The sequence below is a fragment of the Ochlerotatus camptorhynchus genome, unplaced genomic scaffold (assembly GCF_037179485.1).
Source record: "Ochlerotatus camptorhynchus isolate MF236.1 unplaced genomic scaffold, CSIRO-AGI_Acam_v1.1 ptg000112l, whole genome shotgun sequence".
Lineage (NCBI taxonomy): Eukaryota > Metazoa > Arthropoda > Insecta > Diptera > Culicidae > Ochlerotatus > Ochlerotatus camptorhynchus.
The window spans coordinates 2,058,620-2,085,650 of NW_027040602.1; the positions used below are offsets into that span (position 1 = coordinate 2,058,620).

The window sequence follows — 27,031 nt, forward strand, 5'->3', positions numbered from 1 at the left end:
CACTCGATCAACGATCTTTCCGAGAACTTTTGTTCCACCCCGGATTTCTACGTGCTCCTCTAATCGGATGCTTAAAATTCACACTGTGATCTATCTAGTTGAATCCAACCTGTTCAAATGCCCTCAGCCCACTCACCCACTGGCACCCCAATCGACAACGCGGTAATCCATCAGAGATGCGACACGCGCTCCCCGCTTGATCATTAGAGATCGGTCTGCCCGCTCGTGGAAAATTGCATCTGTTTCACGTGGCAATCCTCATAATGACTCCCCTTCCGAAGCGCTGTTGTTTTTGCTGGCTATTTTTGCAAGTACAAGTGCAACTGCGCTGAGGAACCAGCTGGAGCTGATGGTCGTAGTCGGCGTCGTCGTCGCCAGCTGATGACGATCGAAAAATTCTCCACGACTACTGCGACGACGACGACTGCGCGCTGTTGCCCTTCGGCGTTCGTGTCGTGTGTCGCTTTATTCGTGTATAGGTACGTGTGTCACTTTTGCTTGCTGGATGATGGGATGGATGAAGGTTGTTTGACGACGACGGCGACAACGATAGGGCAAATTGGATGACATTGCGCAAAACGTTCGCTCGCTTACTGCGAGTACTCAGTGTGACGTTTTTTGTTTACTAAATCCAGCGAAAACCATGCGGAACAGGAAATTGATTCCAATGTCGATGAAATGGCGATTTAGTTGTTTGGATTTTGAGATCTGAGGAGAAAGCTGTTTACCGTTCAAAACAAAGTAGGCACAGTTGCAACAGTCTACTCTGTGTCACTTGTACTCAAATTATTGTTATCAATAACAAAATGGACACCACTTGCCTCGTTCTGTTCTGGGGAATTTTCGCCCACCTTATCGCACCAGAACATGCCTTCTCCGAAACGCTTCGTAACCCATCTATCAAAAAACGCGACAATCAATGGAAAATAATACCTTAAAAAAAACCCCTCACTTACATTCCATGTCAATGACAAATCAGCCGTCCACGGTCGAAGACGACGACGATGGCCTCAGAATGCAGCAATCAAACGACGAGAAAACTGCTATCGGGCAGAGTACATACAACCTGTTCTGTTGCTTCAACCAACCATCGGCCGCCCCAAACCACATCGGAAGGTGTAATTGATTAGAGAAGCGGCCTGGGCAGCCCGAGCGAGTGAGTAGGTGATGGAGAAACCACCGCAGCAAGCGGCGCGTGTTATCACTAACCAAACAGTATTGCGCATTTCACCTTGTATATGTGCGTACCGTTGTGATTCATATTTTGGACATATTCATATTTCGGATACCTTCGTATTTCGGACACTTTATAATTATATCTTGAAATACCTACCTAACTATAAACCTATGGTGGACGAAATATGAATCAGAACGGTATGTATAAACAAGCAACGTTTGAAGCGGTGGATAATGCTGTAGTAGATTAATTTTACTGACAGTCTCTTCAAACGTTATGCGTAGGTGTATTTTTTTTATCGTACTGATTTTTAAACAACTTGAACCATTCTAGCAAGTTGTTCGTGTTTCTTAGCCTGCTGCATCATTTACGTTGAGCTAATTAGGGCTGTACCGACCAGCAAGCATATTGAGACGTACCGAAAAAAAACACTCGATAATACTCCCGCTTCGTTCCAGCTGTGGTTACGGCTTTAATGCGGGGGTCCTCAAATAAATCACTGCGCTCCTGGTAGGTGTGGAAACATGTGTTTACAGTTGATTTATTAGTCGATTATTTTCGGCGCGTGTAGATTGTATGATGACTTTGGCAAAATTTCTTGTCGGCACATAGCTTTCTCTGGTAAAGGATTTTTTTTTGAAGGATTTTTTTTTCATCTCGAAGTATTCTCGGATATATTTTGTTTATTTTCTGACATAAGAGCTGGTATCATTTATCTTTGAAACTCTACACTGAAACAAATCTACATATGCTTTATTAGATTGCTATTGTACGATATTTGTCCTAGTGCAGAACTGTAGATATGTGATGAGTGTAAACAGACATATCGAAACCATCGGACAGTCATATGTAATTGAATTTGAAAAATTAAAAAATTTATAGATCATTATAATTTATTTATAATAACCTATTTATAATAATTCCCTACGCTTCTATCAGAGAGCGTATAGGGCGTTGTTGTGCCTATTTGGTCGTGGCACCTTTCGAGTATGAGAGAGTAATTGCAGTTAGATCAAAAGTGCCCAAGAAAAATGCAAATACTTTCGCAGATTACCCGAAGTTGCGATAGTGAAGGTATGATCACAGACAAGAAGACATAACACTCTTAAAACCTTCATCGAAATCGTTTTTAACGGTCAATTTAAATGTTTCTTAGCTGGTAGTACTGCCATTTGTGGTGCACATAATCAATTCCCTAGCGTTTGACGTTTACACACTACAACCATCTGTTGAGTGTATTGCCCATCAAAGTATATACGACAGATGGCGGAAGGGTTTACAATGATAAATGTTCAATGTGTTGTGTCTGCTTGTCTGTGAAATAACATGGAGGTAACGTTAGGATAAAATCAAAACATTGAAAAATATAACGCATCACTTTCAGAAATACTTCACTTCGCAACCGATGAACCATTCTGACGGCCATATGAGTACCCAAGTAACCATATAGCCGCAATATAGCTTGTATATTCTTACTTTGCTTGACTATGGTTAGTTGGGGAATCTGATGAAACTGTCACTTCTTGAAACTGATCCCTTTCGTATTTCTTTCATTCTCTTTCCGCACACGGAGCGCTAGGTGAAACAACGACTTTGGACGTGAGCCTCGTCCCATGGCAATTCATTTCAATTCAATGAAACCGACCAAAAAGGCGGAATCATATTAGAACCAACCAAGGACGATCTACGGAAGGAAATTGCCGGTGAAGCACGGAATGAAAAACGAAGCGTTAGAGAAAAAATCCAAGGGATTCCAAAAGAAGTAATCAACGACGGCGGAAGAGCAGAATATGGTGAGAGCTTTCCAAGTATTAAAAAAAATATATATATCAAAATTAAACTAAATACATGCCAGGTTTGAAAAAAAATATATTTTCGAACCTGGAAGCGTGTATGTAATACCAATATCCATTTGATAACGGTGATGCATACATGCGGGGCTTATTGTAACTGAAAGTAACCTCGGAATGGGCGTGACTCTCCAGACATTCTGAAATGGGTTGCTGGATCTGCAATAGAGCTATCACAATGCTACCAACACCAAGAGCTATCACCAGTGTAATCAGACATTTCTCAACCAATGGACACTCATATAAATTTGCATAAGGAAATCTATTAACAAATAACTATTTTTGTGATAAATGTAAGATATACCCAAGTAAGATTGCAAGTTTTATCACGGTTTTAAAGCATGCTTCAGCTCAAGTAGGTACAGAATTTAAAAAACTTGTGGTCGATGTCACCGATTTGAGCCAAACTTGGCCAAAACGCTTATTTTGGTATTCTGAAGCAACGCCTTTTTTTGATTTTGCTCTGAAGTTTCTAGATCCCTCTCGGTTACAACCCTGGATTTTCGAGATTTAAAAAAATATCTTTCAGAAGAGATTACTCCACAACCAAACAAGCTATTTGTGATCTTAGAACGCCAAATTGAAAGATTTTAGTGTAAACTTTTATATGTGTACCCAAATTTTGTTATTGTTATAGTAACTACAGTAAACACGCTGATTACCGGTAGGTATCCAAATTGTTAAAAAAGGACCTATTTTCACCATGGGCGGGATTTTTTATTTATTAATATTTTGGGCTCAAATTTTCACTACACTTTGGAACACTCTTCTTCTTGAAGTGTTTCCAAGGGAAAATGATTTGGGCAAATAGTTTTTGAGATATGGCGAGATGATTGAGAGGTAGTTTTGAACTTTTCTGGTTGAAAATCAATGTGATTCAATGTGATTTGAATTCTTTCACGACGATGGCACAATAATATGTTTATGTTATTTTACACATGTTCTGGGCAGGATTCCCATAAGGTAGCGTACATTTATTACGTAACGCTTGTAGGGGGAAGGGAATCAGCTCCATCGTTACGAACTGCTACATAAGGGATGGCGAGTTTAGTTTTGCATTACGTAACAAAGAGTAAACATAAATCATATTTTTTTGTTGCAATTCATGTGAAGGTTGAAGACAATCACTGCTGTCAAAAATAGTGATTTTAGTGACCATGTTGAAGAAATAAGTTACCAAATAGTGACTTACAGTTGTAAAAATAGTGACTAAAAGTGACCTAAGAGAAGAAGAGTAGTCCTCATGATGGCACACCAAAAAAATGTTTGATGTTTTAGACTTAATTCAATTAGTATCTCATAAAACTTATATACGATATAAACCTTTAAAGCGAATGATTCATCAGAAAGTTTATGGCCAAACCCATGGTATTAGTAGGAGTGTCTACTAACTGCAAAAACCTGGAAAACCGGGAATCCTCATAAAATTTTATTTTTCCTAAAAATACCTGAAAATTTCAGAGAATTTAATAATTTTCTTGCAAAGGATATTTATAAAAAAATAATGAATTTTGAGATAGGGGAATTTACGTATTCTCGTCAATCTAAGCAGCGTCCGAACTTCTATTAGCGATTTCTCAGCGTCACACACATACATGACAGGTTTGTTTGTTGACATTTATCTGCTGCTTGCTGTTCTACCAATTCCAATCGACAGAATTGATCAAAACGGGTTGAACATGTTTTTCAACGCTCCAAACTTCTCAGGTGAGTGTGACTATTGTCGGCAGTCTCTTTTTCTTCGGCACCCTTTCTATTTGAACTGCGTGTTAACCAGCTGTTCTATTATCGGCAACTCGAAATCAGCCGTATTTTGTATTGTGTATATTTAATTTAAAGAAAAATATGGCATAACAGGATTGCACAGTCGTAAAAATGTAATCAGATTGAAGCTGAAAAGGTAAGGAATCGGTTTAATACATTCAGCGAAGAGTTTTGATGGGAAAATACAGTGAAATTAACGTTTCAATTTCGGTTGCCGAAAATAGTCAATGGGTGCCGAAGCCATAATTTACCCTACAAGCATCTAATTATTCTCAATTTTTTCATACACACCTTGAACTTTATAGACAGTATATTAATCCTCAGTTACAAATAAATTTGAAAAATTCAGAGACTTGAAATGTTTTCTTTTTTTTTTTGTAACATGCATATTTTCTACAAATTGTAAATTTGAACTAGTTCTGGACTTAAAAGCTATAAATTTTCAAGAATCTGGAGTCAAAAAGCATCCACAGTTTTAAGGGCTTGTGAAATTTTATTATAATTTCTAAGGACCTTGCCCCGTAACGTGGGTAGATTACCTTTTTGTGGTACGTTACGGGATGTAAGATCTACCACCGATTCCTAGTCCTGACTACTTCAAACTAGGGGAACAGGATTTTTCAGTAATCCAAGGAACACATCTTAGTCCTTGTTGCTTTTTATGCCTTGTTGATAGTGACAAGACTCGGCTTTACCCACCGAGAATGATCTTGAAACAAGGAAAAAATGAGTTAGTTGTCTTTATCTATGTGATTCCTAATCTTCTATTCGTTGATCTCTAGTTTGAAGTGGTTAAGACTTGGTTCATTCCTTAATTTTGTTGCTAAGGAATCCAATTTTGACAATTTTGGCTGTATGAAAATTGAATAGAAGTTGAAAATAAGCGAAGGGCCATTAATGCGACAGTATAAAGTCAAACGCACACCTTTTGCCTAACCCGTACGATGTACGTGGAGACTTGCAGTATGTCTTCAAATCTACAGGCAAAAAGTGTGCATCCGCCTCATATCTCATCTCATTGCTGACTGCGGTTGTGGAATAGTTCTAGCGGCGTTTCATCACTACCTAAAGCCCCACGTTGCGAGAGCATTTCCAGTCGATGGTGTGTTATAATGCATATACCCATATTGTAGCGTATTTGACAGTTTTTCTTGAGCCGATGGTCACCATCTTGGATTCCAAAATGACGTCTGGCATCGATTTCCAGCCGTCATCCCCTTTCCGAAAATACCCATATTGTAGCGTATTTGACAGTTTTTCTTGAACCGATGGCCGCCATCTTGGATTCCAAAATGACATCTGGCATCGATTTTTGGCCTCTACACACTTAATCTTGCTCGGTAAAATCTCCAACAGCCGATTACCTCGGTATTTACTTTTGCTGATATATCTGCAAAATATCTGTTTGTTAGCTGATATCTCAGCAAAATATTATTTGTTAGCTGAGTCTCGGCAATTGTTTTTAAATTGCAGAAATACTCGGTTGTTGGAATCTCGGCGAAACAATTTAAGTGTGTAAACGTCGTAGCATTTCCGGAAATATCCATATTGTAGGGTATTTGCCAGTTTTTCTTGAACCGATGGCCACCATCTTGGATTCCAAAATGACATCTGGCATCGATTTCCAGCCTCTACACGTCATCCCCTTTCGAGAATACCCATATTTTTTCTTAAACCGATGGCCGCCATCTTGGATTTAAAAATGGCGTCTGGAATCGATTTGCAGCCTCTACATGTCGTTCCCTTTCCGAAAGTACCCATATTGTAGGGTATTTGATAGTTTTTCTTGAATCGATGACCGCCATCTTGGATTTTAAAATGGCGTCCGAAATCGATTTACAGACTCTCTACACGTCATCCCTATTCCGTTTCGTGTTCTCACATTGCACAGCAACATCTTATTTGGACAAGCTTTCCAGAAATAACATATTAAGGAAGTTCATGTGCACACTAGCGCCGCGTAGTGAGAGAGTTCTTAAATAATATGACCACCATCCGAAAGGACTTGGTCAACTGAACAACTTTGTTGAAGACAGCAACGTTCTATATGGCCAGGTTCTCGAGATACAGTTTATATAGAAAGTTCACATGCACACTAGCGCTGCGCAGTGGGAGAGTTCTGATCTAATATGCTTATCATCCGAAAGGACTTGATCGCCTGAACAACTTTGCTCAAGACAGTAGCCTTCTATATGGCTAGCGCTGTGTAGTGAGAGAGTTCTGAACTAATATGGCCACCATCCAAAAGGACTTGGTTACTGGAACAACTTTGCCGAAGACAGTAACTTTCTATATGGCCAGGATCACGAAATATTCTATGTTGGACATATGGTCCATATATTATAGCACCCGTCATAAGTAACATAAAATTGAAGTGCCTCTAGCGGCGTAGTTCCCAATTAAACCTGAATCCAATGACACAGGCTTGTTGGTCTATTCCAGTACAACATATTTGTCAAAGACAGTATAGCTTTATATATTGAAACAAATGAGATAATCCACCACAGCCCACCAGTCCCATAGACTGTGGGTATCCTTATTCGCGGATAGCCCGGCAATAAGGATCCGGCAATAAGGGATACCGGCAATAAGGAATCCGGCAATAAGGATTCCTGACTGTAATAATAACTCCCTCGGAGCTTTGCTGAAGTTGCCGAAAATTCCCTGAGTTTCTCGAAACTTATTTAAGGTTTCTACAATTTCCTTTAAATTTTTGAATTGCCTTTTGATTTTTGATCTTTATTGACGTTCTCAAAGCTTCCCAAAAGCTTTCAATTCTATCAATCTCGGTTCTGCTCGGAAATAAATGGAATTCTGTGAAGATCCTGAAATATTTCTGAATTTTTCATAACTTCTCTGTACTTCCCTGAAATTTTAGGACATCTTAAGGGTCCTCGATTTTATATTCAGCACATCATGGAACTCTCCTGAATTTTTCTTAATTTACGATTATAGATCTTTAAACTGCTCCAAAAGTCTGGACGAAAGTTACGCGAACAGCTCTTAAGATCTGAAATTCCCCAAAAATCTCTAAATATAGTTTTTCTGAGATGCGTATAACTTCTTAAAAATTTCCACAATACCCCTCATGTTTTCTATACTTCTCAAGTTCGATTGACACATTTGAAGTTCTCTGAAATTCTAGGAACTTCATAAAAGTTCCTTCAAATTTGTGGATGCCAAAAGAACCGCTTTGAGGTTTTTAAAGTTTCCAGTAAGTTCCCCATATTTTTGGCGTGTTAACTTCCCTTACGTTCCTACAGTTCGTTTATAGAGCTTCACTGAAATTCTCAGCGTTTCCTTTCATTCCTCAGAACTAAAAAAAAAAAGAAACCGCGTGTGAAGAGACATCCGTCAATCTTTTCTTCGATCATCTCTGTCAAACTATTATCTGGGTGTGTCTGGTTTTACTGTCAACGTATTAACAAGCATTGATAATGCTTCTACAATGCTGATTAAGGACATTTCGCATAAGGAGTGCTAAATAAAAGCTTATGTTTACAACCACCAAAAGTAGGAAATTTATAAACATATAAACTTCATCGAAGACACCAAACGTCTAAATATTAAAACAAAAGTTCTATGAGTGCTTTCCTGCTGAATTATGTGCATTCCAATAGGCAATTTGCTATGGAAGAAATTACCTCATATCATCAAACTGTAAAGGAATTAATTTGGTTTGAACGACAATAAGTAACCATTGCATGTTAATCGCTTCTAAGCTTTATAACAAACCCTTATATTGAAAAAAAAGAGAAATCAGCGGTCTCGTTGACAACTTGAATAGTTTTCTCTTGTTTATCATGTTACAAAAACAAGTTTTAACTTAATTAGTATTGAATCTTCTTCTTTTTATCTCGCAGTATTTTTTTGCTTTATCTACACCGTGTTATTCAAATGGGAACTGGCTACCCGTACTATTCCATTTGGTGACCCTTTGAGACATCATACTTTTAAATTTAACCCAAATTAGCAATGACATGTTTATAACAGTCCTTAGAAGATGATGGCAGAGCTTGCTTTGATCAATTGTGTCATTGGTTCGGGTTACTGAGATTGTTTTTTTTTTTTCGAATTCCTTATATTTATTCCAGTAGGCCATCATCAACCACTGACTACCACCGGTGGATCAACCGTATATTGCAGTGACTGTCTGGTGCATATTTGTGTTGATATAAAAACTCGGATAATTGTGCTCGCACCCTGCCACTACCTACTGATCACCGATCATTCCATAGCTGGGCTGGAAAACTGGGCGGTAGGCGGCACAAACGTGCGGAACAACGTTCATAAATCATCTGGGCGCTTGCTGATGGTGTGTGCGGTTTGTCGTGCTCTTTCTCTTTCTATCTTCCCTCTCTCTCTCTCTTCATCTCTCTCTTTCCAAACAAGCGCACATTAAAACTGCAACTTAATGCCAACCGACGACGACTACGGCTACTGGGATTCTGTTAACATCCGCAGGAAAGTTTAAATTCCCATTCAAAATGGGAGTAATGAGGAGTGACCAAAGCATTTTACTTTTATTGCCATCCTCTCTCTCTGGAGCCTTTTCTTTTTTTTTGTGGTTGAGAATGTAGGATACATCTCACTTCATCCTCAGGTGTACTTGGTGTAAACAACTCTGTGAAAAATTTCTACTTAACCACCCGATGCTTTCTGATTAACGACCAAGGTCGGTTGGCGACTCATTGAAAAATCAAACAAAGCAAGCGGTGGTTTACGTAAACAAAAATTCAACTAACGAGAGGTGAAACAATTTTAATGACACTTGGCTTGGTCGGACGACTAACGCACGTCGGGCGCGATGGTTAATTGGGCATGGCCGAAAATACAAAAAAAAAAAATCCGTCGTAATTGATTAAAGGGTGATACGGTCAAAATTTGGTCAAGGGAAAACGCGTGTAAATCGGTGAAATTGTTTATTTAAAAAATCAAATTAAATTTCTTTTTCAAGTTCAATTAGTATAAAATTCAGGAAAAATATTCAGTTAGGCTTCCGCTTTTCCAAATCCGAATTGCCGGGCCTTACGCTTGACCCCTGCCATCAGATTTTGTACAGCCACCTTGTCCACCTTCTTCGCCGCAGAAAGCCAGTTTGCCTTGAACTGCTGCTCGTCCTTAGCAGTTTTTTTGGTCTTCTTTAGGTTCCGCTTGACAATAGCCCAGTATTTCTCAATTGGGCGGAGCTCTGGCGTGTTGGGAGGGTTCTTGTCCTTGGGAACCACCTGCACGTTGTTGGCGGCGTACCACTCCATGGCCTTTTTACCGTAATGGCAAGATGCCAAATCCGGCCAAAACAGTACGGAACAACCGTGTTTCTTCAGGAAAGGCAGTAGACGTTTATTCAAACACTCTTTCACGTAAATTTCTTGGTTGACGGTCCCGGAAGCTATGAAAATGCTGCTTTTCAAGCCACAGGTACAGATGGCTTGCCAAACCAGATATTTCTTTGCGAACTTTGACAGTTTCATGTGCTTGAAAACATCTGCTACCTTTCCCCTTCCTTTTGCCGTATAAAACTCCTGTCCCGGAAGCTGCTTGTAGTCGGCTTTGACGTAGGTTTCGTCGTCCATTACCACGCAGTCAAACTTCGTCAGCATCGTCGTGTACAGCCTCCGGGATCGCGCTTTGGCCGTCGTATTTTGTTTATCATCGCGATTTGGAGTCACTACCTTCTTGTAAGTCGATAGTCCGGCTCGTTTTTTGGCTCGATGCACGGTTGTAGACGATACACCCAGCTTATTTGCGGCATCTCGGAGAGAGAGGTTAGGGTTTCGCTTGAAGCTACCGGCAACTCTCTTTGTCGTCTCAGCAGCTTCCGATTTTCGATTTCCCCCCGATCCAGACTTCCTGGCTGTCGACAAACGTTCCCCAAACACTTTAATTACATTTGTAACGGTTGATTTGGCAACTTTTAGCGATTTTGCCAACTTTGCGTGCGAGTAGCTTGGATTTTCGCGATGCGCGAGCAAAATTTTGATACGCTGCTCTTCTTGCTTGGACGGCATTTTGACAACTGAAGAGTGAATTCCAAAATCAAAATAGGAGCAACATTCTACACACACACACCTTCAAAATGAGGGGTGTTCAGGTTTTTTAAATGCAAAATTGAAAGAAATACGTCAAGTTGATATTGACCAAATTTTGACCGTATCACCCTTTACCACCCTTTGAGAGTAGCATCACCTGGCTAAGTGGGCTGGTTACTAAGCAACCAACTACTAACACCACCCGAATAGTAGGCTAGGCATTGCGTGGTTGGATGCTTGAGATGAAATAATAACAAACTGGTCAACGTTGGGTACTGCTCGCTAATGCCAGTTGACTGACAAATTTGGGCACACACACAATCGACTGGGAGCTGGCAATTTTCAACCATTGCGGGCAAATGCACAATCTCCACGATTGGCGTGCGTGGGAAAATACGTGATGTGTTGGTAAGGGGCAGTTGAATTGTTTTTCAATGACTCAAACATTGTTTCTAAGAGTCGTTTGAAAATCAATCCGCCCAGTTATCGCTCTATTCCACTGGGGGAATCCCTCGCACCAACAAGCTGGTAATTCGACAAACATTTTACTCGGGAACCAGCAAAGGCGGCAATCGTCGCTACGCGTATTTTTCACGTCGATCAAGATTAGATCGGTTACACGATACTTCTCTGTAGGTATATATGGAGGAACTCGGAGCCAAAATAAACTCAACTGCCATTAACCCCGCGTGAGCAGCGGCATCTAAGCAAAACAATGGAATCATTCAGTCCCTCACCCCTACCTGGCATATGTACGAAAGTGTATTGTAATATCCCACAATCTAACCCCCTTCATACCGCAATTTTACCCACAAATGGCGGGCGACAATTTTCCATCCACTCTCCCATCGCTCACGGTGCAGTCGATGTTTTTGTCTTGCTCATATTTTTCGCTCATTTCGTCAGCCGTCACGACGATCAAAGTAGTCGTAGCGGAAGATCAAAAACAACCAAAAACCGTGCGCTTGCTTGGCCAACTTAGCTCCCTCTGGGCTTACGAACGAGCGGAAGAAAAATGTTTTAATTCAGCCGAAAATTATCCGCTCGCCCTTCTCCTTCCTGTGAACTTGAGACCGCCGATGCACCGTTCGTCTTAAACTATTACTGAAAGTTGGTGGAAGAAGAACTCTGAGCCTGATGGCTTTGGGTGCCGTCAGCCGTCGTCGTCGGTTGCCCGGTAATAACCGTAATAATTTGACGTTTCGGTCACTTACCGCCTTCCGACTCCGATGACCGGCCAAGAGCAAAAAGAGCAAGAAGCTTAAAGCAAATGATGAACATCGAAGGCGGCGAAGAAATGTAGCGAACAAGTTTTCCTCATTTCCCCATACCACCCTCGTACCCCCTTACCAAGGGTCGGCCACCTTGGACCGGAGACGAAAAACAAACCGTCGAAGGTGGAGAAAAGGTGCCCGAAAGAAGATTACATTCCTTACGGTCGCGCGCTCGCGTTCTCAGCGGATGACACGATGAGTTCTCTTCTTCTGTCGTCTTTTTCTTTAGCTTTTGGGAGGAAAATTGGAAGAAGGAGAGTAAGTGGAACGACAACGACAAGTGTGAGAATTTTTGACCTCACAACCGGTGATGTTTGCTGGAGCGCGGTCGGTGGATCTTCCCCAGTGCTTAAGGTGGTGGTTCACTTCGGATGGGTACTTAATGGCGATAAGCCGCGGGCAGGCAACTCTACTGGGTGGATGAAGAATGACGGGGGAAGGAGGAATTTAATATAAAACAGCATAAAGGTAAATAATAATAAAAAAAAAAACGAGCAGATCGCCAGCCGTGAAAGGGTCATAGCAGGCGGTGGGGACCTTATTGAAGAAGAGTGGACGAAGTGGCAGCTTACTAAAAAGCATAAAATTTATTCATGTAGGGTACGTTCAGGTGAAGAAAAGTAGCGAGTTGGATGATATTAGAGGGCGTTTTGTACCGAGGGCTTCTGTTTTATTTGTTTTCGTAGGTGAAGTTATTAAACGCGTTGTGAATTGCATTGTTTAGTTTAGTTTGATGGGATGATTTACCCGAGGAGAAATTACAATGGAAAAAAGTTGTATCGGATCTTTGCAAAACTTAGTAGCAGTTGGTTTTCATTTCATATTGTAAATAAAGAATCTAAATATAAAAAATAAATACAAAGCTCAACTTGTTTCCTGGGTATTAAACGACTAAAATGAATGTTGAGCAATTTAATATAAATTGAATGATTTTTTCAAAAAATCCTATGTATATGTTTGAATTATTTGAAGGAGCTTGGGATTGAAACTGTGGAACGAAAATCGGTATGCAAAAATGGTTATTCCCAGGCCATATCGAGATGTTGGAAGTTGAATGATATGGAATGTGTTTAAACCGACGACGACGGTAGTATTCACGCAAAACACGATGGGTAATTGAATAACAAATCACATGTTTATTACTTCATGCGTGAAGTTGACGATTACAATGTTGGACGAGATATTTAATTAATATCACTGCTATGCTTAAGGCAAAAATTTATGCTAGAGGAAGTAATTAATTGATAGTTCCGTTAGGGTGTGGCAGTTTGAAAATCGTATAACGGAATTGAAAATGAGTAAAGGGCTCTTTGGTAGGCATACGGGTTTAGAATACTGGCATTAGAAAGGCTCTCCTGATATGCTCATGTACTGCCAATATGCAGATACAGTTCTATAGATGTTTGCCCAGTCGATTGATGTGACCCAAATTTTTAATGAGAAGGAATCTGGGATTGAGCCTGCGATAGTCTACTCAGTAAGCAAAACCGTCTCAACAAATCACTACAATCGTCGAATTTCTTCGTCAATCAGCTTAAGATTGAAGCATAACTCATAAATCATTTGCATGAAATGATCTTACGAGCGAGTAGCATACCAAACACTATTTTAACAATTAAATGTTATTTTGAATTCCAAAAAAAAAAAACAACTTAAACTTATGTATAGTGGTATCCACTTGATATCATAATTATTTTTTTATTTGGAATTGAAGTGATAGGCGGGAACAAATTTCTCTACAACTCGACATTGAAGAGACCATCGAATTATTGTGATATAGAAAAATTCATAGGTAAATAACATAAGAAATCACCATCACAGGAGTTAAGAATTCATTGTTTAAATGATTCTTTAATTTGGTATCTAATTAGTGTAAATCAAGTTGTGGAGAGTTTACAGTAATTCTTTATATTTTACCTCTTATGTTATGTTCACCAACCAATAAAAAGTGTGCAACTTTTGCAATACCGGTTATAGACAAGCGCACGCACAATATTACCCAAGCAGCTCCCTTCCTCTCCCACATGAGTGTTTTTAGAATAAATAGGCGATTTGAAGATCTCTGTAGCCTTAATCAAGCACATTGTGTATTTTCAGTACATCCAGAGTGTTCTAATGCCCTTTTAGGTGATTGAAAAAACACTTTAAAACGTTTGAAGTCATTTTACCATTTTCAGAATTAAAAACATCCTAGAGTTCCTAACAATATCTGGCGATTAGTATTTAAATGACTATTTTGCCTTTTAATAACGGTTTTGAAGATTTAAATGCCTAGTGAATTATGTTGAACTAATCCCAAGTAACAATTTTGCTTTTATGAAGGTTCTGTAGACCATGATTTAGACTTATAGAATACTATAAAACCTCTATAAAACTGAAAATGTTACTTGAGATGGCATCATTTTCGATTTTACTTATTATTTGGCGATTAACATTTTAACATTTTAACGGAATCCCTTTATGAAGAGCTTTGAGTCGGTTGGTTTATTTCCTTTAAATTCCGTTATAATTGCTTATCTTTTGACAGATACGCATATTTTGTCTACTACTTGCAGACTTCATAAGTGCCAAGTACTCAACACCACCAAGCTTTGATTGTTTGAATAAAGTTGAACGTGTTTTAAAATGGGTTTTGGGAAAAATAAGCTTGAAGGTCAAAGTTTTTCCAAACCTTTAACTGTTTATATTTTGGTAAAAACTACCGTAGTCGATAATAATTTCTCAGTGCTTAGGCAACTCAGGATGCCTAGCAATTTTTCCCCCCGATAAGTCATATAAGAGATTTAAAGACCTTTTGACGTTTTAATTCTAATTTCATGCTTTTACGGTCGCTTCAGTCATTTTTACGCTAAAATAGAATGATGGTGACGATCTGAAGGCCAATTTTCAAGGCTCATTTGGAACGTTAAAGGCCATTTTGGCATTGTAAAACCTGTATATAGTTGCCTTTCTTATTAAATATTGACGTTTCAAGGGATTTTTTAATAACTAATTCTATGAGGATTATTAAGTCATTTAGTCATCTTGATGCCATTTTGGCGCTATTCAAAACATTTCGGCGATTTTAAGGCAATTTTGCTGTTTTAAAAGAAAAATTCTTCTCCCTATACAATCAATTTGCATGTCCAATTTTTGTAAGCTTCACATTATACATTCTCCAAATACCAGATACAAGTCGCGACTCATGCAACGTTGCCAGATGCCCCAAACTCCTTTTCAAAAGTCCATTGACGGATCCTTAAAGCATTCAAATTGGACCTCTTCATGATTTAGAGGCTTGCTTCTTAAATCTTAATTTATAAATTTTATAACTTGATTTCCAAAGTCAAATTAAAAAACAAATTCCGAATAACGGACCGCACAATTCCTACCATATTAATATTTTTTTCGCTTCGTGAACAATTAATCTCATTTTCATTTGAGAAAAGAGTGCAATTTATACGTGTCATCTGCAACTTTTGCTTGACGAGTGCTAAGTCAACACCCAGCTGTCTGTTTTTAGAAAGTAACGCAACTCATACGTTAAGACTAAAAAAATAATCCAATTTCTATCAATAGTTCACATTGTTTCCGCTCCACTCATCAACTTCCATCATAATCATCATAATTCGCAGTGTCACAACACACCAAACGCTCCATTTCAAAACACGCTCCCTCTACCCCGCGAGCCAATTGATCCCGACAATCGAAGTAACCCGATCTTTCCCGACCTTGCTTTGTGCTCCATCCGAGCAGAGTGAAGAAAAAAAAAACAAAAATTGTATTGGACCACTTCTCCTCCTAGCGCAGAGCCCAACAGATGAAACAGGTGTCCTTCATTATTCTTCCTTTCCATTTCCATCTTAGAACATCTTTGTGATCAACACCTTGCGCCCGCTATCAGCTGTCCAGGGTGAGCACGCGAGAAAACACCTGTCACCTCACTACTCGCTCACCGCCGTCGCAGAGCCTGCTGCGATCCTTCCCATTCAATTACGTAACTTCTTCCTTTATTCCTTCGGCACCCCTCAAACGGCTTGCACTTACCTGTCTAAGAAGTCAATGCTTGCTTCGGTGGTAATCCATTCAACCGCTTCGATGCAGCTTCATGCTAATCCGTGAAAATCGTAACAGTTAGTTTGTCTTCGTTAAGTCTTTTGACCCCTTCTACGTGTTCGAGTCCTCTCTAATCTGTCTGCAAGTGCGCGCGCGACGTTCTTCTTCACTGCTACAGTCACAGGTCAACAGCTGGAATGCTGGCGCTCGCCGTTCCACCTTCTCTTCTCTCCCTCTCTCCCTCTTTCTCTCTCCTGCTATGGCCTGCTGCTTTGCAGGCAAACACTTTTGGATGTCACGTCACGATATGCGGCAGATCGTGGCGAACTAGATCGTGCGAGGTGACACTTCCGCTCTCTTGATTTTTATTTCGGGCAAACTCACTGTTGCGATCACTTTCTTCAACTTTTATTTGCTTCAACCTTTTATTTTGAGATTTCTTATTTTCTTCCTTTATATTTGGAACTGTGTTTTGCAAACGGAGAGAGCTGAATCTTCTTGGTTTTCTGCCCTTTTCCTTTTCTCTGTGTTTCACCTTCGTTTATATTACTCTACTGCTACTATTTTTCCGCCGCTCATGGCTTGTTGTTATTATTACTTTTTGCACTTCACACACTCACCTTTCACGGCTACCGCTTCGTTGATTGCGATTTTTTTCCTGTTATTTGCCTCTTTTTTGCTATGCTTCACAGGCACGGACATACACACTTGGGCTTTCCGCTTATCTTTTTTTTTTGTGCACCTAGGTTGTATCTATTTTCTTCCCTCTAATATGTTATTAGTTGACACTTTGTTTTCTCTCCACTTTTCGCCTGTTTTGCGGCTCGTTCTTCTTCAGATTCTTCCTACGAGCTTGATTTTCGGTGTGCGTGTCGGTTTCTTCGTTGTGTCACGCTGATAATTATTTCGCTCGCACTTAATTTGTCAAACCACTTTGATAGCACGGGGAACTAGCGATTTGTTTTCATGTGCTCTTCACTCTTGGAGTTGAGTCGCTTCCTTCGGAGCGATGGTCATTCACGATTAATCCGTTATAAAACTATTTGCTCTGGAGACAGCTGATACCACTGCCTATTTTGGTAACTGCCATCCGTGGTGTAGGTTCGACTGCCGCACTTAATCATCCCCTAATAATAATCATTCCTTCCTCTAATTCTATCAATTTCTGACCCCGCAGAACGACAACACAATTCAACACAGCTATATTTTTCCCTTGTCACTCTTCGACACAAATTTACGGATATCCTTCCCCGCCGTTTTTGTGTTTCCTATTTTTATTTCACGTTTGTTTTGCGCCTTCCTTCCTTCCACTGTGTATTCTCCTCTCACATTAGGATTGCACCGTTTCAAAACACCGGGAATAATATACACTCGATATCGTAGCAATCGGCTGTAACGCGACAGGACAACTGTTGTCTGGAGCGACCGATCCTGACAGATGTAATATTTTTTTTATATTTTTTCCATCTTCTTTCATTCACATCTTCTCAACTTCACTTTTCAAGTTTCCTGCTTCCTTTTTCGGGTACTTCTGTTTCTTCCAATCCTTGTACCAGTCTTCTGTTTTGGTAAAGGGTTTTATCTAAAAACCAAATTCACCAACTACTCAAACTAACGATAAACTAGAATAGTGTTTTCCCTTCTGTTGCCACACTGTTTCCTTTTTTCAGAGGTGTGTATTTTTATGTGTAACTCTCCCTTGTTTCTCTCTGTCCGGAGGTCGCGCGTCAAGTCGAGAGGTAAACGATAGACTAAACAGCCCGTCTGATATTTGGCTCGGTCACACAGGCAAGCGACGGCTAAGGCGACGACGACACCACATACAATATCGTGAGGGCCTCTCACGGAAGCAACAAGAGCAACAAAATCGCATTCGGTTCGTCTTCGGCTGCGCTCGGCGAGTGCCTGTCTATCCATCCATGAGCAGAACGGGAGAATGAGTGCACTCAAAGCCACAGTCAGTGTTGGTAAAAGTTGTTGTTGTTGGCGGCTGTATTAATAATAATGACAGACACCACAGCACGGCAAACAGTGCATGGCGTGAAGGCGGAAAGGGAAAATGCGAAAATCCTCCGGATCTGGAAAAAAAAAATACTCTACTGAGTTTGGTACATACATTTATTTCAGAGCAGATACGAATCTAGGGAACGAGACAGAGACAGCGAAAGAGAGATATTGAGAGTGTCGTGCGAGCAATTCGATAAATTGAGAGCGAAGCGAAAATTAACTCACACTCCATGCTCCGCTGCTTCGCGTCCGTCGTTCCGCCGCCTGTTCAACCCGTGCACATTGCTGGTGGGGTGAACCGTGTGAAGGGAGAAGAATTTTGTTGGAAGATATGGTTATCATTCTTATTTGAACAAATTGAATGAATTATGCAAAATTAGGTGGAATAATGCGATTTTTCGGGAAACGAGAAGCGGAACCGTGGGAATTTGAAATAGTTGGCAGCGTTTTGTTTTTTTTTTCGGAATTATTCTAGCTTTGAGAGTAGTGTTTTTATATTAAAATAACCACAGTGCATTGTTCTAGAATAGTAAATATCATATGCTGCAATAGTTTTACAAGCAGACAATAAAACTATCTTAAATTAATTCAGATTCTGCCTGAATATTCAGGTTCAATTAAATCACAATTCTCTGAAGGAGAACCAGGAAAGAATAAGGTAATCTTGTAAATTCCTACTGTTTGCGTCACTCTTACCGAAATGTTTAAAAAGCGTTGGAAAATTCTACTATCCGAATAAATGTAGCGAAGAAAAAACTCTTAAAGAAAATTTGTTTTGACCAATTTTTGAATTGTTTACCTATGATTTTAAACAATTCAATTATACAGTCTAATTTCGTTTTTTTGCAATATAAGGCTGAAATACGACTAATTTAAATTTTGGGAGCATTAAATTAACCACCGAACAACCATTGAAAGTTGAATAAGTGCTTTTTAAACTAAAATATGCTTAATCAACTAAAAAAAATGCTAATTCAGCTCTTAATCAGTTCAAATTGCTTGTATTTCAAAAACGACAATGAGTGGGTTTGTTTGATACTTGAGAAGAAGATAATTTTTTTCTTGGAAATTGTATATACCTGAGCAATAACCTTGAAATGCGAAGAAGCAAAAGAAGAAAAGACGAGAATTAAACTCAAGAATCTTGATTATTTTCAAGCTGTATGGTTAATACTAAGAGGTTGGGCACACCTGGGCAGAGTCATCGGCACTGATTGGCACCCATGGTTTCAATTTTTCTGATTACTGGCAACACTGAACTTTTTCTGCGCCTGCGCAGTGTGCATGTGTCAAAATTTGATATAGATGTTGCCACAATATAATCTTCTTCTTTTTCGCATTTCAAGCTTATTGCATATCGCATATTAGTTCCACAGTTATTAATTGAGAGCTTTCGATGCCTGTACCATTTTTGCATTGGTATAATTGTGTGGCAAGTCCAATCATACTTATATACACACTACTTAAAAGTCATGTAAATTTCGGTTCCCTGAGACCGACACATGTAAGCGGGCCTTTTGACATAAGAATCAGTTGAATGAAACGTGAAAATCAATTCAATCAAACGTTGTCCTCGTCGACTAGCTGATGTTTCGGTTTGAGAACACTTAATTTTACATGAAATGTTTGTTTACGTTCTATGATTTACGTCCAATATGGATTACGTCTCGTGTAAAAGTATTGAAGGAAATGTCGATACTGAAGTAGAAAAATTTCACTCAATTCTTCAAAGCCTAATTTTAGAAACTGTACCATAAAAAAAAAAGAAGACGAACACAAACCAATAAACTACCCGCATGGTTCAATCCACAACTGAAAAATTTAAAGAATAAAAAACAGAAAGCTCATAAACTATACAAAAAAGAAAAAAACTGAAACCAATTTGCGAAACTATCACAACATAAGCAACCAATCAAATACAGCCATCAACTCTGCATATGAGGACTATAACCGCAAAGTCGAAAATGAAGTCAAATCATGTCCTAAGAACTTTTTTAATTATGTAAACACGAAATTAAAAAGCAGCAATTTTCCTTCGCGAATGAATTTGGATGCAAATGTAGGTGAGAATTCTTCTGAAATTTGCAGTCTCTTTGCAAATTTCTTCCAAGAAGTATACACCACATTTTCCGAAGAAGATCGTGACCGCGATTTCTTTGCATTCATTCCTGAAATTTTTAAAAACATCTCTGTCAACCAACTTTCTCAACATGAAGTCCTCAATGCACTAAAAAACTTAAACGCGTCGAAAGGGTCTGGACCTGACGGCATCGCACCCATATTTTTGAAAAACCTTTCTGAAGAACTCGCATTTCCTCTAGAGCGTCTTTTCAACATGTCTCTGAAAAATGGAAAATTCCCTGAAATTTGGAAATCATCTTATTTGGTACCTATTTTCAAATCAGGTGCAAAATCAGACATTCGAAATTATCGTGGAATTGCTATTATTTCTTGCATTCCAAAACTTTTTGAATCAATCGTAAACGGCAATATTTTTCACCAGGTGAAAAATCTAATTACAAGTAAACAGCACGGCTTTTTTAAAGGTCGCTCAACTACCTCTAATCTTCTAGAATATGTATCTTTCATTATTAAAGCGTTGGACAGTGGCAAGCACGTTGAAGCGCTATACACCGACTTCAGTAAAGAATTTGACCGCATCGACATACCATTATTAATCCTCAAATTGCAGAAAATAGGAATGGAGCCTGGACTTTTGAATTGGCTTCAATCATACCTAACACATCGTAAACAAATAGTTCGCTTTCAAAATAAACTTTCAGAACCAATTTCAGTCACCTCTGGGGTACCCCAGGGTTCTCATTTAGGCCCACTTCTTTTTATTTTGTACATAAACGACATTTCCTACATACTTAAAAAAATAAAATTGCTTGTATATGCAGACGACATGAAGCTCTTTATGGAAATAAGTAATTCTAGCGATGCAGAAGAATTCCAGAATGAAATCAATATATTCCACACCTGGTGTAGTAAAAGTCTACTTAAACTGAACGTAAAAAAATGTACTGCAATAGCATTTAGCAGAAAAATTGAAACACCGCATATTGAAATATCATTAGGCAACCAAATAGTAGAAAAAAGCAAAATTGTAAGAGATCCAGGTGTAATCCTAGACTCCAAACTAACTTTTATTGAACATTATAATACTATCATTAGTAAAGCAAACAGAATGCTAGGCTTCATCAAAAGGTTCAGTCATAATTTCGAAGACCCATACACTATTAAGCTTTTATATACCACATATGTAAGGCCAATTCTGTAATACTGCCACCTAGTATGGAATCCATATATTTCCATACACGAAGAACGCATAAAATCTGTCCAAAAACAATTCCTTTTATATGCTTTACGTAAATTGAATTGGACTGCATTTCCATTACCATCTTATGAAGCGCGCTGCATGCTCATCAATATACAAACACTTAAGGAGCGCCGCCAATTTGCAATGCTTTTCTTTATCAACGACATTATTTCAATGCGCATAGATTCGGCAGAAATTCTCGCACAATTAAATTTTTACACAGCTTGTCGATATCTTAGAACACGGAATTTATTTTCAGAAACATCGTACAGAACAAACTATGCAAAAAATAGCCCAATCAATCGAATGATGCGCCTATATAATTTGCATTGCGGAACTATTGACATCACTATGTCCAAGCAGCAAATACAAACTAAGCTTAAGGGGGTATTCCCGATCTTTTTTTTTCAAAAAATCAAATTTTTTTTTTCACGTTTTTTTGTACTTTAGGCTATATACTTTCATCCCCCCAAGCCGTTTTCCGATCAGCGAATTCGGTGTCCAGGCATAGCTGACTAATGGTAAGAACCCCCAAATGGTTTTAACTAAAGTCAAAACTTTAAACGCGTTTTTCTCGAAACCACATTTTTTTATCGGGCGAAGATTTTTCTCAGAAACTATAAGAGATATTGACTTGAATCTTCGCACATTTTGTTCCTTATTAAATTCTTTGGAGCTTCTCCCACTTTCAGCCAAAAATATTAACATTTAACATTGTTTGAAGCACCTTAAAGCTGCAAAAAAGCGGGCTTAAAATCGCCTGTTTTTTCATATGGCCGCCATTTTGTTAATTTGCAAGATTTTTTGCTGCCAACGGGAGAAGCTCCAGAGAATCTTATGCAGATTATTAATTTCATCGCAAAATCTGTTTCAGATGAAGCCGTTCCAGAGAAAAGTCTTCGCCCGTCCAGGCGTTTGCGGCGAACAGGGGTCTGTTTGCCGCCATTTTGTGACGTCAATAATGTCTTTTTTTATGTCGGAAAAAATTTATTTGTAAACTTTAATGTTCAATAAACAAGAATCCCAAAGAGTTAGGCGCATTACTATTCATTTTCCTTGAAAAAAAAATAATTGAAAAACAGGCCGAAAAAAGGCAAAAGATTGGGAATACCCCCTTAAACAGAATAGAATTAATGCATAGTATGTAAGTAAACATTGTAATAATCATTGTATGTAGCCTACACTGGCTTGACGAAATGGAAATAAAAAATAAATAAATCAAAAGTAGTTATTTCTAAGTGTACTATACTACCAGGGAAGTCGAGAAATTTTCCAACTCGAAAAATTCCTAGACCGGACCGGGAATCGAACCCAGCCACCTCCAGCATGGTCTTGCTTTGTAGCTGTGCCTTTACCGACTGAGCTATGGGAGGCCCCTAATATAATCAATGGCCCCTAGGCCACAATATAATCAATGTTTTTCAAAAATCAACTGTGAATCTCCATCAAGTCTCGTCGTTGCTTTTGCTTTCCTTCAGAAACATGGACTCCATCTTACATAGGTTCATCGTGTTCGGATTTGAGACAGACGCCCGTCACCGAAATGGGCGTCACACCACCGGACGCTGCTGCCACCATGGAGGATGTCGCGGCCGATACCAACATTGGGTTGCCAGGTGCTGGTGCTATGCCCATGCCCATGTTTTCGATGTTCTCGTTGTTCCACGCACCGTTCATCGTCTTGGACGAGGAGAAGCACAGCTTCATAATTAACGGGAATTTTGTGCCTTTGTGATCGATCGCGCCGTGGTTGCACTTCATGATGGCGTTCACCGCCAGGGCTACGCTCGGGAATTCGACCAATCCGGAGGAGGAACGTTCCAATTTCAGCGGGAACAATCGCACTTGCGACGGGTGGCAGTCCTTGGTGTTGAATGCAGTCAGCAGTAGATCCTCGGACATACCGGATGGGGTATTGAAGAAGTGGAGAATCTTGCTCGGGAAAGGAAGCGATAGTTCTAGGGGTCTAGGGGTTGATGGACTCTGACAAGTAGTTCTGCTTGGAAAATGCAATCTGAATTTTGCTACCATCATTTCCGATTGGAATGTTGTTCAAGAGTTGGATGCTCTTTGGTCTTCAGGAAATTTATCCTGACAACATTTCCGTACAGACAGAACAGATTGAACAGCTTATCGATGATGGCTGTGTTGTTATCGAGTCCGTAGACCATCATCACTGGCCCAGTTGCGGTGCAGGCTGAATGAAGTTGGCTGGTCCGTTTCGGATCAGAGGTGCGTTCTTCATCAGTCCACCGTGTGTTCCGGCCGGTGTTGTTTTCCAGTTTTCCGACAGATGAAACTCGGGCGGTGAAAAATTCGGTGCAAATTCGTTTCCTCCGCCGGCTCCCAGGAGAGCTGGTTCAGGATCATGGTTGACTACTGATTGACGGTTGTTGTACGGAGTCGGCCTTATGCCGAAGATGATCGTGTAGCAACTGGAGTCCGTGTTGTTTTTTTTTTTTTTTTGTAAAAATGGAGTTTTTCTGGCTTGACATAGTCGATCTTCAGTGTGCAGCAACGCGTATGCGGGCTCTGGTGGTGGATTCAATGCTGTCAAACTGAACCATAGCTTGGACATCATTCTTCTTGAATATCTTGATACGTTGCATTTGTCCGTTGGGTGAGCAGATGGTGTGTAGAACGCAGCGTTGCCAGATATACCGATTTATCGGTATACATACCGATTTTCAAACTTAATACCGATGTACAGATAAGGTTTCTCAGAATACCGATTTTTGAGTTTTAATACCGATTTATACCGATTTTTTTAAATAATTAAAATGATTACTGGTTTTTATCTTTTTTCAAACATTCAAATGTTTGAACCAGTTCTAAAAAAAGTTCTTCTTTAAAATGTCTTCTGCTTGATACACTTTCAACTAATGCTTCCATTTCCTCGCCGTTTTTCGGCTACCAAGGGGTCGAGAAACAGCTGATGGCTAACGTTATTTTTCTTCTTACTGAAATTTCTATAATTTTCCCTTCGAAGTTTCTTCCGATTTTCGCATGGAATTTTCGTCCACCTTACCCTGTAAGTTATTCTCCCTTACCTTACCAAGCAGGCTAAGGCCTTGTTGTCCTCTGCTGTCCAAAGAAGTCGTCTCCACTCTTCTCGATCCATGGCCACATGTCGCCAGCCTCGTAGTCTTAGAAGGGTTCGCAGGTCGCCTTCTACTTCGTCTTCTCGCGTCAGTTTTTTCAACTTCCCCGGAACTTCAGAAATGTTTCCATAGATTTATTTCGGTTCCATTAGCTTCAGAAAAACTGCAGAATCTTTTCAGAAGTTCTGAAACTTCAGAATAGTTCGGACTTTTGGGTAAGTTTAAAAATATGTAAGGGTGGTAAGTTCTGATAAATTAAAGACAATTTAATTAACTGCTGTTAAAATTCGAGAACCCGGAAATTTCAGGAAAGTTCAGAGAACTCCAGTGAACTAAATGAAACATCTGAATTATTTTGGAAACTTCACAAGTTCAAAAAATTTCATGAAAATTTAATGGTTTTCAGGACACTTCCATTTGTTTCAGATGAATTGAGATAACTTTAGGAAAGCTCTGAGAACATCAGGACACATCAATTCATTAAAATTTCTGAACCTTTTCCCCGAGAAACTCAGGGAATTTCCAAAAACTTAAGCAAAATTCCTAGAGTTTCATGAGAACAGCCCCATCAACTTCAGGAAAATTGCAAGAACTTTCAAGGAGTTCCAAGGAATTAAGGGATATTCCGAAGTGCATTTCAAGAATGTTCTGAAAACTTCAGAGAAATTGTGGGGTTTCAGAGATTTTTTATAAATATCAGGAATATTGGTGGATCATTTGAGCATGTAAGCAACTTCAGGGAATGTTTCTAACATCGCCCAGAAATCTATTTCTTCCAGATTTTTCCCCAACTTATCCTTGAAGTATCTCGCTCTCTGGCTTCCGGCATTTTTCCAGAAGTTTCTTCCAATCTACCTTAGGAAGTTTCTCCCAGCGCCTCGAAAAAGTTTCTTCCATCTTCTACAGGAAGTTCTTCCAGTAGTTTCTTTCATCCCCTGGAAGTTTCTCCATAAGTCATACTCCGTACGTTTTTTCCGACTTCTATTGGAAGGTTTTTCCGAGCTTCTTATGACTTCCCCTGGAATTACCTTCCAATTTCCAAAACTTTTCAGGTTTCCTCTGGGTGTGTTATCTGATTTTTCCGAAAGTTTCTAAAGTTTACGCCAGAAGTTTCTCAGTATTTGTCTTGGAAGATCCTCATCGGATGTTTTTCCGACATTTCTTAGAATGTCCTGCAAACTTCCACCACAAGATTTTCTTTATTCTTTCTCTGGAAGTTTTTTTTTGGTATCATTAAAAGACTAATTCAAATATTCCCTGAAATTTCTTCCGACTTACTACTTCATTCTTAGTCCAAAAGTTTGAATTTTTGCCTACAAAAAGGCAAAAATATTAAACCAATTAAAATAGTGATAACCGATAAATAGCGATTTTTTTTAAACATTTGATACCGATAAGCTTGAAAACAATCTGGCAACGCTGGTAGAACGTCCACTGTAATAGGATAGACTGGATTAATGATGCTGAACCGCAGGATATTTTGGACTGGACTGCTACCTTGTACCTCGCGCTTTTGCTGAGGTTCATCTATTACGTTGATGTTGTTGTTGTTCCGGTTATTGAGCGGAACCGTCTCGATCATCTCCTGGACGGTACAGAGGCGCTTGTTGTGCGGCGCGTCTTGGTAACCGCGGGCACAGTTTCCGTTGAACGCCATCTGATTGAAAGTGAGCTTTGGTTACTAGCACACACGGGCAAGTGCAAAGATGAGGGAAGGTTTGAAAAAATGTCGCGACAACTCACTATGCTTTACTTATAACTCGGGACAGCCTACGATAATAACCACTGTTGAAAAACCTGGAACTTTTCCTCACTCAACGTATACTCGCACTAGGTGAAACTCCACTAGCAAGGTCCGTATTTCGGAACGAAAATGTTCTTCCTACTCCCGGGTTATGTCAGGTTTCGAAAAACAAAACAAAATCATGCGCTGTTAAAATACCGGGTTGCCAAACAAAAGTCACTGGCACTACTGGCACAGCTGCGGCGCACTGAGGCACATTGAGGAAAAAGTTAGCTCAAAATAAGTGTGTAGAGTGACCACCCCTTGGGTAAGTACTGATTTATCATGCAACGGATTTATTTTTGGATTATTAAATCCTAAATAAACACTTTAACAGTTAAGAGATTACTTTAGAAAACAGTTTTTGAATTTCAAAACCATATCAAATTATTATAGATCCCTAGGGTGAATCACGCTAAACTTAATGGGTTATGTCAGCCTTATTGTGAAAAAGTGAGGGATTGGACTGGTTTTTTTTTTTAATTTGAAAACAAGTTTCTGTAACGAGTTCGTTAGCCCAATAAAAAAAAAATGTTTCTAACTACTAAACAAGTATAATTTGAGCTAACAAATTTGTTATATGACCTTACGGTATCAACATTACGAACGAGGTCCCAACTTCATTCGTGTTCAAAAATCTGGCAATGTGGCATCACTGGTAGGAACGAAGCCATCCATTATTTAAT

The 27,031-nt window shown here is 39.4% G+C and overlaps 1 protein-coding gene and 1 pseudogene across 2 annotated transcripts in view; both read right to left on the reverse strand.

The window, feature by feature from the left end:
* The window catches only part of tna (tonalli), a 200,922-nt gene extending 183,005 nt beyond the window's left edge, over positions 1-17,917 (reverse strand). The window contains exon 1 of one of the 2 annotated variants that reach the window (XM_065219890.1): positions 16,124-17,917. The gene's annotated coding sequence lies outside the window, so the exon portion shown is untranslated. The remainder of the gene's footprint in view (positions 1-16,123) is intronic. The other variant, XM_065219891.1, reaches the window with a different exon arrangement.
* A 5,038-nt stretch (positions 17,918-22,955) lies between these two features.
* On the reverse strand, positions 22,956-26,219 carry LOC135699556 (heterogeneous nuclear ribonucleoprotein L-like; annotated as a pseudogene).
* Positions 26,220-27,031: the final 812 nt, after the last annotated feature.